This window comes from Aythya ferina (assembly GCF_964211825.1).
Source record: "Aythya ferina genome assembly, chromosome: 2".
Taxonomy (NCBI): domain Eukaryota; kingdom Metazoa; phylum Chordata; class Aves; order Anseriformes; family Anatidae; genus Aythya; species Aythya ferina.
This window is the reverse complement of record NC_140297.1, coordinates 52,906,892-52,922,561: the sequence shown is the minus strand read 5'-3', so window position 1 is coordinate 52,922,561 and position 15,670 is coordinate 52,906,892.

Genomic DNA, 15,670 nt, shown 5'->3' with positions numbered 1-15,670 from the left:
CATGAAGCACTGAGAAAAAAAAAAAAAAAAAGGGAAAAGAAACTCTGTAACCCTGCTCTGTAGCTGTTCTGCAGAAAAGTAAAACTCTTTGTCACTCCATTTTCTTTCTCAGTATCTGTTCCTCAGAATTCAAAACCATCTCTAAAAGGCCTCTTCATCTGTAAATTTTCCATCCTTAAATTAGGTGACCTCCCTGAACTCTCCTTAGAGCTTACTTGGTGATTCTTGGTCATCAGTCTCCCCAAAATCCAGACTTTAAAAACTGTTCTGCCCATAGCAGTAGTTTGCATGTTGTCTATTCTCATTTGAATAGCTAATCATTGAGGCCTAACATACTCACACTGATGGCTTTCTGCAAGGTACAAAAATTTCTCCCGGCAATCCCAGCCTACTTTAGTAAAGGTGACAGTGCAATGTACTCATGTAATTAAATTAATGTTCAGAATACAAAACATAGTTTGTAATTTAACACATATTATTCAAAATAGCAAAGAGAATCCACATTTGTGGATATAGGGTTCCTGAGCTGCCATAGAAACTCTCTGGCAAAGTCATGCAGATTTGCCACAAAGTCCTTATCAGAAATGTGTTTAGAACCTAAATCCTACCAGTTCACTTTTGCCCTTAAACTTCCCTTGTCAACCTCTGTAACAGACATAAACTGTGAGGAAAAACTGAATCAAACCAAACCTATTATGTTAAGTGCAGATTTCCCAGGTATTTTCAGGTTACAGACAGATGCCGAAGAAAAGGGGCTCTGGTCCCATCCCCTGTAGCAAACATAAGGCAGGAAAAATATTGCCAGCACAGCTCTCAAAATCATGGGCACACTTGATAACATCTTGGTGGCTTTCTTGTTTTATTTTTATAGGATTTATATATATTTTCTGGCAGCATCTTTACCCCAAAGCCTTTTCCTTTATGGAAGAATGACTAATACACTGATAAGGGCCATTAGAGTTATCAGACTTTAACAAGAATCTGTACATGTTTGCATAAATAATTAGTTTCAAAGCAAGCCTTCTAGATGAGGACTCTGTATTACCACTTGCAAAATGTTCACACCATGTGTCTGTGTTTGGTTCTAATTTAAAGTTGTCGTAATTCAGTGGCATCAGCTATCATCTCCAGTGACACAATTTTTCATTCATGTGTTCAAAATAATGATTCTTGCTTTCAGTTGTCATTTCAGTTCTACACCCCCATTTGATCACCTCCATCCCACAAAGTGCATGATTCAGCATCCCTTAAGGGTGAGGTGTGGCTCACAAAGATATCAGTCAACATGACAGTAAGGACTCTGACAAGCATGGACTGATAGGCAGCTGGAAGACCTGAACAGAGAGACAGACATACTAATATGCAGGATCATCTCTACTGAAATGCCAGCCGGCTTGCTCTTTATCATTCACACCATCACGTGTTCTTTTCCTTGGCTTGCAATTTTATCATGTTATGCAAAACAGAATCACGGAATCACAGAATATCCTGAGTTGGAAGGGACCCAGAAGGATCATCGAGTCCAACTCCTGGCTCCACATGGGACCACCCAGAAATCAGCCCATGTGTCTGAGAGCGTTGTCCTAATGCTTCGTGAACTCTGTCAGGCTTGGTGCCATGACCACTGCCCTGGGGAGCCTGTCCCAGTGTCCGACCACCCTCTGGGTGCAGACCCTTTCCCTAACCCCCAGCCTGACCCTCCCCTGTCCCAGCTCCATGCCGTCCCCTCGGGTCCTGTCACTGTCCCCAGAGAGCAGAGCTCAGCGCCTGCCCCTCCGCTCCCCTCGTGAGGGAGCTGCAGGCCGCCATGAGGCCTCCCCTCAGCCTGCTCTGCTCAGGGCTGAACAAACCAAGGGACCTCAGCTGCTCCTCATACGCCTTGCCCTCTAGACCCTTCACTACCTTTGCAGTCCTCCTTTGGACACTAATAGTTTTATGTCCTTCTTAGCTGTGCTATCCAAAACTGCACACAGTACACAATGTCTCTTCAGTCCTCTCCTCCTACCTGGTGGCGAGAAGGAAGAGGATCCTTCATTTCTTCTTTGTGGCTGGCTGATGCATCTGTCTCGGGGATGGTAGGATATAATTCCACCAGTCAATCTCCTTCTCCAAATAACTCCCTGATGCTCCTCAGCCTGCCCACCTCCTCCCAAAGCTCTGCCACCAGGCCGAGCAGCTCTTCAACCTGGGTGCACTTCCCACAGGTGTGCTCACTGCTCTTCTCAGACACTGACAGAAAACTCGGGCACCCCCTGCAACCTGAGACCTGGGTGGCTGCATATCCCCTTGGGACCTCTGTCTAGGTAGCTGCATTGCTTTCTGTGGTTGGAGAAGCCACAAGGGATGCAGAGGACAGCTTTTCCAGGTGGATACCATGACCAGGGCTCTTTGCAAGCAGGTTACAACTGCTGTTGGAAGTGGCAGTGACAGCACTCTCCCTATATTCCCTCCCACATAAGCTGCCCACATGCATCATATGCCAGCAGGCATTTCAGGGTAGTTTTGCTTGTTTGGATGAAGTATGTGTTTATGAAGACAGCTGGAACTCTTTAGGAAAGAACTTGTTTTCATGGCTGTGTTTGGAAGCAAAACAAGTAAGTGATTGTTGCATTTTCTGCAGACAACTGGTTATGCATTGTTGGAATTCCCAAATTTTGAAACCTATAAAAATCCAGAGGCTGGAGTGGTTGGAAAATAATGAGACAGCTTTTTCCTTACTTTTCTCTCCACCCTTCAGAATGGTTCCAAATACATTTTAGACTAGGGAAAGCTGTTGGTTACACACTGCTTTTAGCAAGTACTCTTTTTGTCTTGTCTAATGACCTCCTTTCTGACATCTACGTTGCAAATGGTAAGTGAGATGTAAGCCTTCGCTTCATCTCCTTATGGCAAGGATTAGAAGACAATATAAAAATAGAAAAGTAACAATATAGAAAAAGATGGTAGGGCTTTCCACAAGGAAAACGTAAGTGATGTGGTAGGATATCAGACACTTGTTTCTCCCAATAACTACCCATCAGAAGTCAAAAAAATGGAAATGCAAACAACCAAGTAATACTTCAACCAGAAGGTACTTTTGAAATAATCATTGCACATCCTAGGATATTTCATTGGCTGATGAAATTCTGCTTCACTACATCATTCGTACTTCTGTCAAGGGGATAAATGAGTGCATGCAGAGCAGGCAGAGAATGCCCCCATCCTCAGGATGGATACATTAAACCACAATCCTAACAGAATCAAAAGAAAGTGTTGAGACAGCAGTAAAGAAGAAATGAGCATAACAAGGTCTTAGTCCTATAGCAATACATCATACCAAGTGCATATGTCTATGTATGTTATATATCACAAGTTCCTAGTCACAGGAAAACATTATAGATATTTTAGATTGCTGTTGAATACTGTTTCAAAATGGTACAATATCCCTTTCCTGCTTTGTTAACACAGACGTTCATAATATATACTATCCATCTCGGCACAACAACTTCTCAGAAACAGAGGGAGGAGGGGTGGAAACATTCCACAACACAAAAATGAATTTCTGAGAGTACTACTGTTACTAAAATAAAGAGATGGCAATATAATACAAACAAGCAATTTGGAACAGTTTTGAAAGCATGTTTCCATCTGTTCTGGATACACAAAATATTACAGAAGGGACCATAATTTACAGCATAAATGGTAGTACTGTTAACCTCAATTTAATGGGAAAAGAAAAACTGCTATGCATGCCAAAAAGCATAGTATTATATAAATAACCCACAAAGAGCAGAAAATCAAGACATAGAAATGAGCCAATACGAGTTTTTCCACAAGGAAGTTGGGGTCAGAAACCCACGTATATCGGTATGCCTGATACACATGGTCAAAACAGTGCTGAAACATACCCTGTGGTTAATAAAATGCAATTAATTCTGCAAATTCTTCACATCTTCTGAAAAGAGATCCCTTATATATCTAATACAGCAATGATTCTGTCAATAATCCACATTCACTATACAGCAGCTGCTGTGAATCACTGTTTCTCGCTAACAAACCCAGAACAGCAGATAAGGCTGTTCAGGAACACAGGCCCTCTCCAGCAGAGCTGTGTGAGCAGCATGGCATTTGTAAAAGCATATAAATGATTTGGGAGCACAAGTCCCCCTCAAAGTCAGGACACAGACAAAAGAATTTAATCCACCATCACAGATGCAGGATTCCTTTTCTAAATGGATTGGTGATGGGAGCAGCTTGAATTACAGACATCAGAAAGAGTTATTTTATTCTGTTAGTTGAGAGGAAAGAACATTTTCTAGTTCTTCAGCAGAAATAGACTTGCTAAAGTCATTAGGATGAAATAGGTCTTGCCCTTAGGAAGCTAAACTGACTACAGGGATGTGCATTTGGCCTATTTCATAGAGGTAGCTATTTTCCTGCAATTACCTGGGAAGGGAAATAAATGGAGGCTTTGATGCACAAGGTAGGACCACAAATATTGTGCATTGATTTTCTGAATATGGATTCATGTTATGCATGAAAAAAATATATCTTTATTATAAAATTACTTTCCTTTTAACACTTTTTTTTTTTCTGTTGATTTATGTTACAGGGTAACTGCTGTTGAATTTAACAGGTTTACCAAAAGAATGTTCCTTGGAAAGCTATACAAAAGCCTTCAATAAGTACAGAGGACATTATACATGGGGAAGAATTGGAAACACACTGCTGCAAGAATACAAAAACTATACTTACTCATCAATGACAAGCAGAGTTTTTGCACTAATATGGCTCATCTGGTAAGACAGAAGTTTAATCGCATGTCATCTCCACATCACCTAAAGTTACAAATAAAAACAAGAAAAATCATGACTTGAACAAGATATTTTTTTCCCTCATTTCAAGCAAGCACTTGGAACTGTTTCCATACTGGGTTTCCTTCCTTCCTTCCTTCCTTCCTTCCTCCCTTCCTTCCTTCCTTCCTTCCTTCCTTTATAATATCTGAAAGATTATTTTTTCTATAAATGCTAACTAGTGTTGTGAAATCTCCACCATGTTAGAAACTGGCAATATTAGTAACATGCATCAGCATACAAGGCTTTACAACTTGTCTGAGACAATTCCAAATACACTTTTAAAGTCATGAGTAAACATGTAAAAGGTGGTTGAGACACTTTAATTCAAAAAGATGGAAAGCACCTCACTTAAGAAAAAAAGAGTGATCTACTGATCAGTGTATTTGGTTTGAAGTTAATATTATTAAACAGTGCAATTGTTCAAGTATCTTATTTCATTATATCCCTGCTTATCATGATATTTCCATCCTTTTCATGATGGACACTATGCTAAGGCACATTAAGAATAAGTAAGTGATTGCTAACAGCCAACATGGGTTCACTAAGGGCAGACCATGCCTGACAAATCTGGTGGCCTTCTACTACAGGGAATAGGTTGCCCAGAAAGACTGTAGAGTCTGCACCCTTAAAGATACTCAAAATATATCTGGACATGATCCCACTTAGGGGTGCTAGGTAGCCCTCCTTGAGCAGGAGGTCAGATTAGATGAGTTCTAGAGGTGTCTTCCCACCTCAGTCATTCTGTGATTCTGTATTTATTGCTTACCAGGAAAGGTTGGTTCTACCTTTTTCTCCGTAGGTGGTTTCTGGCAATGTGCTTTCAGGACTTTATATATTTAAACACATCACTTGTGACTTTAAAGTGCAAGGGTTTGTTGACAAACAACCACTGTTGGAATTTCATTAGATTACTGTATTTTATCTTAAATTATGTTATTTAGGGAAGACACCTAGCATCCCCATGAACAATAGGAGATGTGCTTGTTTTGGCTCTGTACCAGGCACTAGATACATACAAATTCATTGAGGGTGCTTTTACCATAATGAGCTCTCTGCTGTTTGACAGGGGGGTATCACTGACAGTAGTGAGCTGCAGATAACTGCCCATTTAGTCTTTTGACATATAGGACACATACACAGATGCTGAGTGCTAAACAGACTCACTTCTGACATTTAATGACTGGAAGACACTGAAGGGGCATGCTTCTGCCACAACATATACGTGTACATACTGTGTTGAATATAGGAAAGTGCCTGAGACAACTCATTATACGAGACTAAACTTCAACTCAGACTCAAAAAGGTCTTTGCAAAAATGTATTGGATATTTTGCCTCATGGTTATAAGGGTCAGAGAAAATAAGCTGAGGAAACTGGCTTGTAAAGGGTAATGCATAGGAAAAAGCATTAGGGATGACCAAGGGACAGTGGTGGTGGGGAAGCCAAGTAACCCCTGCTCTGTGCAGGGAGGTTAGGGAGGATGCCATTCACTGGGACAGGACACCAGGAGGAGGAAGTGCAAGAGAACACAGCTTCTTACACTGACAAAGCTCTCAGCAGAGCTGCCAAAAGCACATGCCTCTTGTCATGAGATCTGTAATCACTGGCAACCTTACAAGTGGAAACTGGTGCATTTACAAGATATGAGCACATGATTCTTAAAGATCACCCCATATTATTGTGAAACTTAACAGTTTTTTGAAAGATATATTTCTGTGCTGTAATAGCTATATCAGGTAATTCACACTAGACACTACTTTCAATACAAGATGCCATTTCTCCCAGACATCTCGACAGTGGCTCATAACCACCTGACTGTGAAATGACTAATACAATCCCAGTGCTTTCTTATCACCACTAGAAAGTTCATTTCCTAGACTAAGAAAAAAAAGATTCAGAGAAACAGTGATACAAAGGAACCAAAGCAGCTGCTAGACAGAAGACTAATGAAAATTAGATACATTACATTGTCAGAAAAGTGTAAGCCATTATGTTGGTGCCAACCAGCATAAATGAAAACTAAGCCTGCTGCTACTTAATTTGGTCAGGGGAAAAAAAGAGATGTGCTCACAGATATTGCCTATGCAATGAAAAGAGCAATACACATTCTGGCCAATAAAGAGGTATTTTGGATCATATTAATAAAAATTGCAACAATTGTTGTGTCACAGAAAAAATAAAAAAAAAAAAAAAAAGTGGAAGAAAAATAAAAAACACATGGAAAGAACATACACCATGCTTACTCTGCATTGTGGTTCTATACTGAAACTTTAGCACTCTGGTGCAGCACTTACTGTGTATCTTTTATGTCCAATGATACATACAGCTATCATATTTAGAAGCAGTCCCTAGCTTCAAGACCTGATTCTCTGCTCCGTGAAATTAGGAGTACCTCAGCTGAGAGAAAAATATGTCACATAAAACCTGAATACAAATTTTCTTGAAACCTTGGAGCTATGCTCTTGGCTCCCCTAAAGTGAACACGAAAATGCATGTTCAGATTTCTGAAAGCATATCGGGAACATTATTTAGGTTACATGACAAACAAATTACACTGAAGAAAAGACACTCAAGATCGTGAAAGTTTTATTGCTGCAGAGTTTAGACTTTGGGAGAAAAAAAAAAAAAAAAAAAAAGAGGGGAGAGAGAGGGAGAGAAAGAGAGAAAGTATTCTGTTGACATACTGGGGTGTGCGCGTGTGTGGGGGGAATCACACACACAAAAAAAACCTACAGAGTTTTATGCAGGGTGTGTGGAAAAAGAAGGGAGTAAAGCTGATGGTGAGAAAAAGCAACTGCAACATCTCTCAACAAGGAATTTTGTTATTATTACAGTCAGCAGTAACAGGCTATCATGCATGGACATTTAGAATACAAGCAAACACATTAGAGGGAGCACATGTTGGAAGATGATTGTGATGTTTACCCTAAAATAATTTTGCAATAAAACCTGTGACCATAACAAAAGGGTTCAACGAACTGCTTGATCACAGGAAGTAGCATAATGATGCGCATCTGGACGAAATAATCCAGGTCACAATTCACAAGAAAACTAAACTTACACCATCTAAGAATAAATGGGGATGGAGGGTGGGGGAGAAGAAGTAGAAGAAGAATAGGAAATGAAAGAAAAAAGTAGTCCGGTTTTTGTATTTGGCTCAGTCAGTCCATGTTTCTTTGACATAGGTCCACTGGCAACATAATACTGGGAAGCCATTATTACAACTCCCACCTTACAATACTAGTCATGACTGCAAGTTTTCTGTCACTTTGCTGTTTACAAACCTTTTTTTTTTTTTTTTCCTTAGTACCCTAAAAATTAGCTAGCATATCAGTAAATATAGGTGCAAATAAAAAAGTGCAGTAGGAGTAGATCTTAACAAGAGAATGATGGGTGCTGCAGCGCTGACACCCAGCTGCATATGCATCTAGAAAGTACTGCTGTGGTTATCTCCAAGCTGGTTCCAAGAATCAATGCTCTTTAGCGGCTGGGAGGTATTAGGTGCATTCCTAGAATACATCCTTGGATTTACTTTCACTTCAGAATGAATTCAGCTCATGTGCTCTGAGACTGCTCTGCAACGCGAAGTGCATGGTACGTGGGGACAACTGGGAGATGAACTTAAAAAACTCACTCCCAATCTACACTACACTGAAGCAGATAACGCCTGTAGTATGGCTTGAAATAGCATCACAAGAAAATGAGATCCATTAACAACTGCATTCCCCTGCAAACATTTACTTCTGGAGTATCCACACAAATGAATTCCTGAACTCCCTATAAAGACGCTATTTTTCCTGACCCTAAGGGTAACTCCATAAATTGTAATTTGCTGCCATGGATTCTCAAGCTATTTCTAAATTAACTAGCTCAGGTATCAGATACTCAGGCCCTTGCTTGGATTTACAAGTAAATGCAAAAACTTCTTTCATTCTCTAATTAATTCTTGCACAAATTCCAAGAGGGTTCTCTGTCTTAGAGCCTGGGAAGAATGACAGCTTCTTCTTTCTTGAACCACCAAGGCTGTTTGCCATCCTAAACAGGAGAGACAGCAGGGGAGTGGGAAGATGAGATTAAGTCAAGTTTTGGACTCGAAAGACTTAGGCCCCAATGCAAAGCTGCCTCCAGTTAGTTTTGTTTTACTTTACTATGATTGTGGGGAATTGTTTTCCTGCATTATTTTGTTATAAAGTAGTTTTTGTAGCTATGTTGACATTGGGCAAGTATATTTTGTTGTTTATTTGGAAACTTCAGAGAAGCAGGACCCAGAAATGGATTCATCTGATGCTTGGGGGCAGCTTTGTTGTACTCATGTTGAGAAGGTTTGGGTCTGTGCAGAATTTGAATGTGATGTTTTGCCTGATTCTGTAAGCTTCTCAAAGAAGCTGGAGTTGTTCAGTTTAGTACCATTCAGTGTAGAGATCTTTATAGTACAGAGGCTTATGTTACTCTGAATTATTTCCAAGGGACTAAGTTTCATTAAAATATAGCTGGAAACCATGGCTATCACAGCATTAGGAAGGAAAAGAAGTGATACATGAGTAGCTACAATTCACACATATTTTTTTAATCGCTTTTTGCATGCTTTATTTGCATTACAGTGTTTTTGTTTGCTTGATTGTTTAGAGTTTTGGTTTGGTTTGGATTCTTTTTTCAAGTTATCTGGGCTGTCTGTTAAAAGTACTGGTGCTGTCTCAAGAAAAATGCATACTTTTGAAAACCAACTTGTTTTTGCAATCATGTGCAAAGTTTTTAGATTCCTCAATATTTTGTTTAATGTCATCTTATCCTGTTCTGATGAGAAGGTAATGTGAAAGTGCAAAACAGCTATGAATATCTGCACTTGGAGTTCTGTTGTTGTGTTTGCTAACTAGGTTCCTATGTAAGTTCAGCAAAAGATAGTATCTAGCTTACCAAATTATTTTTCTCCCTGCTAGTTATGAAAGACGAAACATAGCTAACAAAAACAAAGCAAAATAAAAATAAACCTAGAATTAGAATTGTTTATTAGCTAGGAAATTGAAGTATCTACACAAGATATTTTGTTTGTTTCATGTTTATAATATACTAAAAGTATTTGGTGAGAGTGTTATTCATACTTTCTGTCTGCTAAGCAGACAATATGACTGAGACCACAAACAATATTCAGAATGATTCAAAGCCCATTCTACTTTCTGCTGTGTTTAGCACTCTGAGGAACACAGTTTTCGAGATTTTTATACTGACAGCTGTTGCTTTAGCATGACACACCATTTTTTCCCCACTAGAATCCTATTCTTGTCAATATCCTCTACAGACAAATATTACATAATATGACCTTCGTATAGACTAATTGCATTGACAAAGCAAGCAGAATATTACATTCATGTAATTCTTCAGTCTGGACTAGACGGCCAGAGAATCCTTTTAGTGAATTGTTTAGGAAGCAAGGATTTTTTCTTCTTTAGTGCTGTATTGATATAAAGGTGTTCCAAAGGATAATAAAGTTATTAAATAAATTGATTTTTAAGATAAATAATCCCTTGATGACAAGACCAGTCAGCTAGCAGGATCTACTGTTCTTCAACACCTATCAGCAGAAGAGTTACAGGCATTTTAAGAACTTGCAATGCCAACATGTAATAATGGTTAATGAAGTTGGAAGAGAACTCTGTGTGGCCCGAATACCACATAACCTACACCTCTGCAGAACAGCTCCCTGTGCATCTACAAATAACTTGTAATCTCTATGCATGATCTCAATTTTGCCCCAGAACTAACAACAGGAGTTTCCTCTCCTAAATCCAGCCAATGTGAAAGTGTTTTGTAGTTCTATTACTTTGTTGGAAAGGCCAGAAAATGAACGTACCAAACAAAGTGTGCAAGCTGCACTGAGGAAATAATGAAGCAGCAGTCCTTGCACAGGGTTGTCCTTGCTTCAATGTTGTTATTCTCTCTGAAATGGAGTGATATTGTCTTATGCTACCTCGTTTTTAAAAAATGTATACTTAATGTCCTTCAAGGAGACTCACAACTATGTGAAAATTGATCACAGTAATGTGGTAATACTCTGTGATACTACAAAGATTATTAATTATTCATTTACGAGTTATCTCTATTTCTGTCAGCAAGCAGGTACCTGACTTAAAGCTCATTTTCTAGTTGTTGAACATGTGTTTGCACTATGCCTTTTATTGGCCAAATTTAATTCTTAATTAATTCTTGTGTTGACTATGTTGTAGATGGCAGTGGGTATGTGGAGAAAGTTTACTTTATGCTGGTTCTGTGGAGAAAGAACATGAGGTAGACTTTAAAATAGACAAAACATGAGGTAGACTTTAAAATAAGGTTCTCAGCATAGGTAAGTTACTCACTGTTACTCTGGTGGCTCAATTAGCTGCATTTTAACATCTAACATTTGACTAAGTAGCAAAGGTCCTGTACAGGTAAAATTCTACTTCAGTCAATGAGATATAATAAAACATCAGAACTGGGTCAGTAATGCAATTCCACAGTTGTGGGGAAACCAGATAGAAGTCTTTCTTCACAGCATAAGACCAAACTTAAAGCAAGCTGCCTACCAGGTATTTTGATAAAATCCCTCTATGGGCAGTTTGCTTTTGCTCCATTTTTCAATGACTCAGACGGACTTCCTGAGACAGATATATCTAGAGTTGATTATACACCAGGTGCTTTCTAGAACCCAAAGAAAAAAGAGATTATTGTACTAATATGTAATTGTTGGATTGTTGCGATTTTTTCATGTTTTCCAATTATGATGGGCAGAATAGAGAATAATTCTATCCATAAAACATTCATTGCACTTAAGTTCTTCAGGCAAGAACACTGTAATAACTGGCATTTTCTTTTTTGTAGATTGCTATATTACTAATGCCCTCCAGTTATTTTGTGCTGCATTGAGACCACCTCCCTGTTATTAATTCAGAGCCAGCACATAAATTGTCATTTGCATAAACTTTGCCGGCCTCTGGCAAGAAGGCAGGAGAAATGCTTTTTCTGAAATCATCAAACAAGTACTTTTCCAAAAATAAATTGTGGATTGCAGACATTTTTTAGTTTCTTAAATAAATGCAGTTTTCAGCCAATGTATCAAATTAGTATACATAGGGGAAACCTCAAAGACGGCAAACTGTATTATAAATACAGTACTTGTTAAAGTGTTGTTAAAGCTCATTTGAATTGGCATGTTAAACTGAATTAAAATGCAGCAGCATCCACATGTAGGACAAATACTTGTATAGGTATTCTCTAAAGACTGATATAGGAAGTAAACCACTAGAACAACCTTGCTGATCATGATATTCCCTTTTATTCTATCACCATTTATTGTTTCATGTTAAATATGCGTTCTTGCTAGGTTGATCTCAGATTCTAGAAATTACTGTTTTCAGTGAGGGAAAAGGAAATTGGAATTATATAAAAGTACTGCTTCTGTGCACACATACCAAAAGAACGACTCTGAAAAAGAAATATACATTTGTGTTAACCTCTTAAAAAACAATGACATTTTTCTCCATTTCCTTTCCCATTTGCCTTTTAGTTCATAACCATAATAAGTACCTTTCACATAATAATAACAATGATGAAAATAATAATGATAGCATAGTAAAAGCTCTTACATATTCTGAACTGAAATCAGATGTTGCGGGGCCTCTACCTTTTGGACCATTTTCCCAGGCCGGAGCCTAAACTGAACAATTTACATTCCTCTGGATTCACACTGACATAACTGAGATGGGAATCAGATGCTGTTCTATAACTAAAAGCCCAATTACATCAATCAAAAATATCTTCAGGAAGCTAGAAAACTACATGAAACCTGATCATCCTGCTAATATTAATATATAATTAGTTAATAAGCCCCTACAGAGGGGATGTCATTTAAAAAATTGTAGTGCTAGCTGTATTGCATTTTAAAGAATAATAATGTTTACAAAAAGGTGTACCAAGGTGTACCTACCAGGGATTTTTTGAATTGACATTGCACTGTCACTTTACTTTGCAGCAAGCTGAGTAATTCATTTAGAGGCCGCAAAAAGACAAGTTCAGGGAGAGAAATCACAAGTCCATTATGTATATGAAGTCATTTGTTATCATGGATATTTTATGAGAATTTTATGAAGCAGTAACAGATGGTGAAACTTTTACTTGGGCTAGAAAGAATTTATGTTTCAAAAAGTAGCTCTATTTGATTTCATCAAATACGTTTTCCACACATGAAGAGATTACAAAACGTCTTAGTCTCCTGACTTCTGAATGCTCTTTGATATGCAATATTTTGTCAGAAAATTGTGACACAGAATCAAAGCCAGATGAGTAGAATCAGATTATGCAGAAAACAATACATGGAATCTTAATCTATAAGAAAATCTGGATGACTTTGCAAAATGTAATAAAATAAAAGATGGAATAAAGCCATGGAAAGCAGGATTTGTATCTTATTATAAAGGAAATCTGTTTTTCTTGTAACAGGGAGAATAACAAGTTGTCAGTAAACATTTTCAGTCTTTGGATGTAGTACTCTATCCATAGTAATAAGGATATTAACAAAACATGATTTAGCTCAATTAAGGTAGCTGCTATTCAGCAGCTGCATTCCATACAGGCGGCTGTGTGCATTCAAGAGCTTTCTCCAACAGTATTTCTCTTGCCTAAAGAATCCTCTTAGGAGATTGGTGGGTTGTTTTGTTTGTTTGTTTGGTTGGTTGGTTTGGTTTGGTTTTTGTTTTTTCTATGATGCTGTATTTTCTTCAAAAAACTTTTATCATACTTTCCCCAGCGCTACCAGTTGCTAGAAGTCTCTAGAAATAGAGATTTAAACTCTAAAACCAGGAGACTTGTAAGTGCCAAATTAGTCCAACTGGTTCTACTGTGGACAAGCTTCTTCTTATCTACTGCTTTTTAAAAGGTGTGCTATAACTTCCCTTAACCATGTATGTTGAACATTTTGCAGCTTCAAAGACACACAGGAGCTTTTGTGTTGGCTTCAATATCATGTTTAACAACTGCCTCTAGCGAGGAACCCCAGATTCTCTAGACAGAAATGAATTAAAAACAGGTCATGATAACTGAAGAAAAGACTTTATTGTAGACTGAGGGCAGGGAGGAAGAGGTAGTGAAAAGGAAGAAACCTCTAACATCTTGCAACAGCAAAATCAACTCCTTTGATGCATCCAGTGATAGCTACAATACTGCATTGTGGCACATGGCCACAAATAGCCATGTTGGTGTGAAGCCAGTCAAAGGTCATTTCTTCAGCGTGCAACCCACAAAAAAAAATATCTGAACTTTGCAAAGGGCAGAATAACTTTGTATCTCTGACTATTCCCTCTGAGAAACTTTAGTTTACATGTTTTAGCTAGAATGAGAAAAGGACTGATTCTTCCCCCCCAAAAAAGATCTATACTCACTTTCTTAAACCCAGATTAGCTGGTCAATTGAAATATCAACATTGACTTTGCAAACACTAGAAGTAAAATCAACCTGACTACACATTATTTTACTGCTTCTCCCAGGAGAAACTGGAGTACAGAAAAACTACTCTCCTTAGGATTTGTGTGTATGCAATGTAATGTTACGGTGGCAAGAAATAAGCATTTTAGTGGTGAAAGTAGACAGCGTACAGCCATGTTAATGTCCAGCTCCATTTGGGTCAATGCACACCAGAGTATTCCTATCTCTGAGGGAACACAGCAGCTTGCTCAGAGCCAGGTCATGTATCTCTGCCTCACATTGTGCTGTGCAGGGTAGGTGTTTCACTGTTTTAGCACTTAAAGCTTTTCTTCCTGATTGATACTGCCACAGCCTCTTTCTGATAGAGTTCAGCAGGATATCTTACTTCTAATCTCTTTGTAACAGAATTCAGCAGGGCATCATATTTCTAATCCTTCTACTTCACAGGGCTGAAATATCCGAGGAATTATTTTCAGCTCAGTTCAGTTCTCTCATTGCCCTGAGAGACACAGTTCGGGATTCTGCATTTTAGTTGACACATCCAGTGAAACACCACAACCAACGAAGTATTTTGATGACATTGACTCCCCGAACTTTTTATCAAAACAAATCTGTGAGAGAGGACTGGGAGAGAATCTTGAATCGCACTCTGGCAGGTTAAAATACGTTCAGCTATAACTTTAAAACATATTAAATCACAGTCATTGTAGATCTTTTAATTTATTTTTTTAATTGATGTTAGAAGTAGCGTCCAGTCTACAACAGGTTTTTAAAACTGCTTTACAACCACTCTAGGGTAGAGAAAAACATTTGTAGACTAGATTAAACAAGTGGATGGTATCCAGGTCTCCACAGATATTTGAAGTACCTCAGGTTAATGAGCAAATTGGTTTTTAAATTGTGTGAGAATAAAGTCTATATTAAAAATATAGTTTAAAAAAAGGGGGGGAGGGGGGTGGGCAAAATAAGCATAAAACTGTACTTTGAACTTTCTAAAAGGGAATGTTCACATGGTTAAAATTACTTATTCTTCAAAGTGTTTGGATTTTTCTAGGACATTTTATTTTATGAAATTTGGAGTGCTAAGAGTATGGTCATGTTTTCAGTTCTCCCTTGGTCACTTTACTCTCTTTCTGTGACTCCAACATAGCAGGGGGAGAAAAATATATGACGTGGAAAATATGAGTCTAAAGGTCACTGTTCACAGTGAGACTTGAGGAGAAGTGTTAGAAGCCAAACCTGTACGTGTTTCTGCAAAGCCTAAATTTCAAGTTGGCAAACTCCCTATGAAGGTTACGTTCTAAATATGTTGGCCAAAATTTTGAAATGTTCCTGTACCTGTCATTATTCATGGTTTTGGGAGGGATGTCTCCTACATAGAAA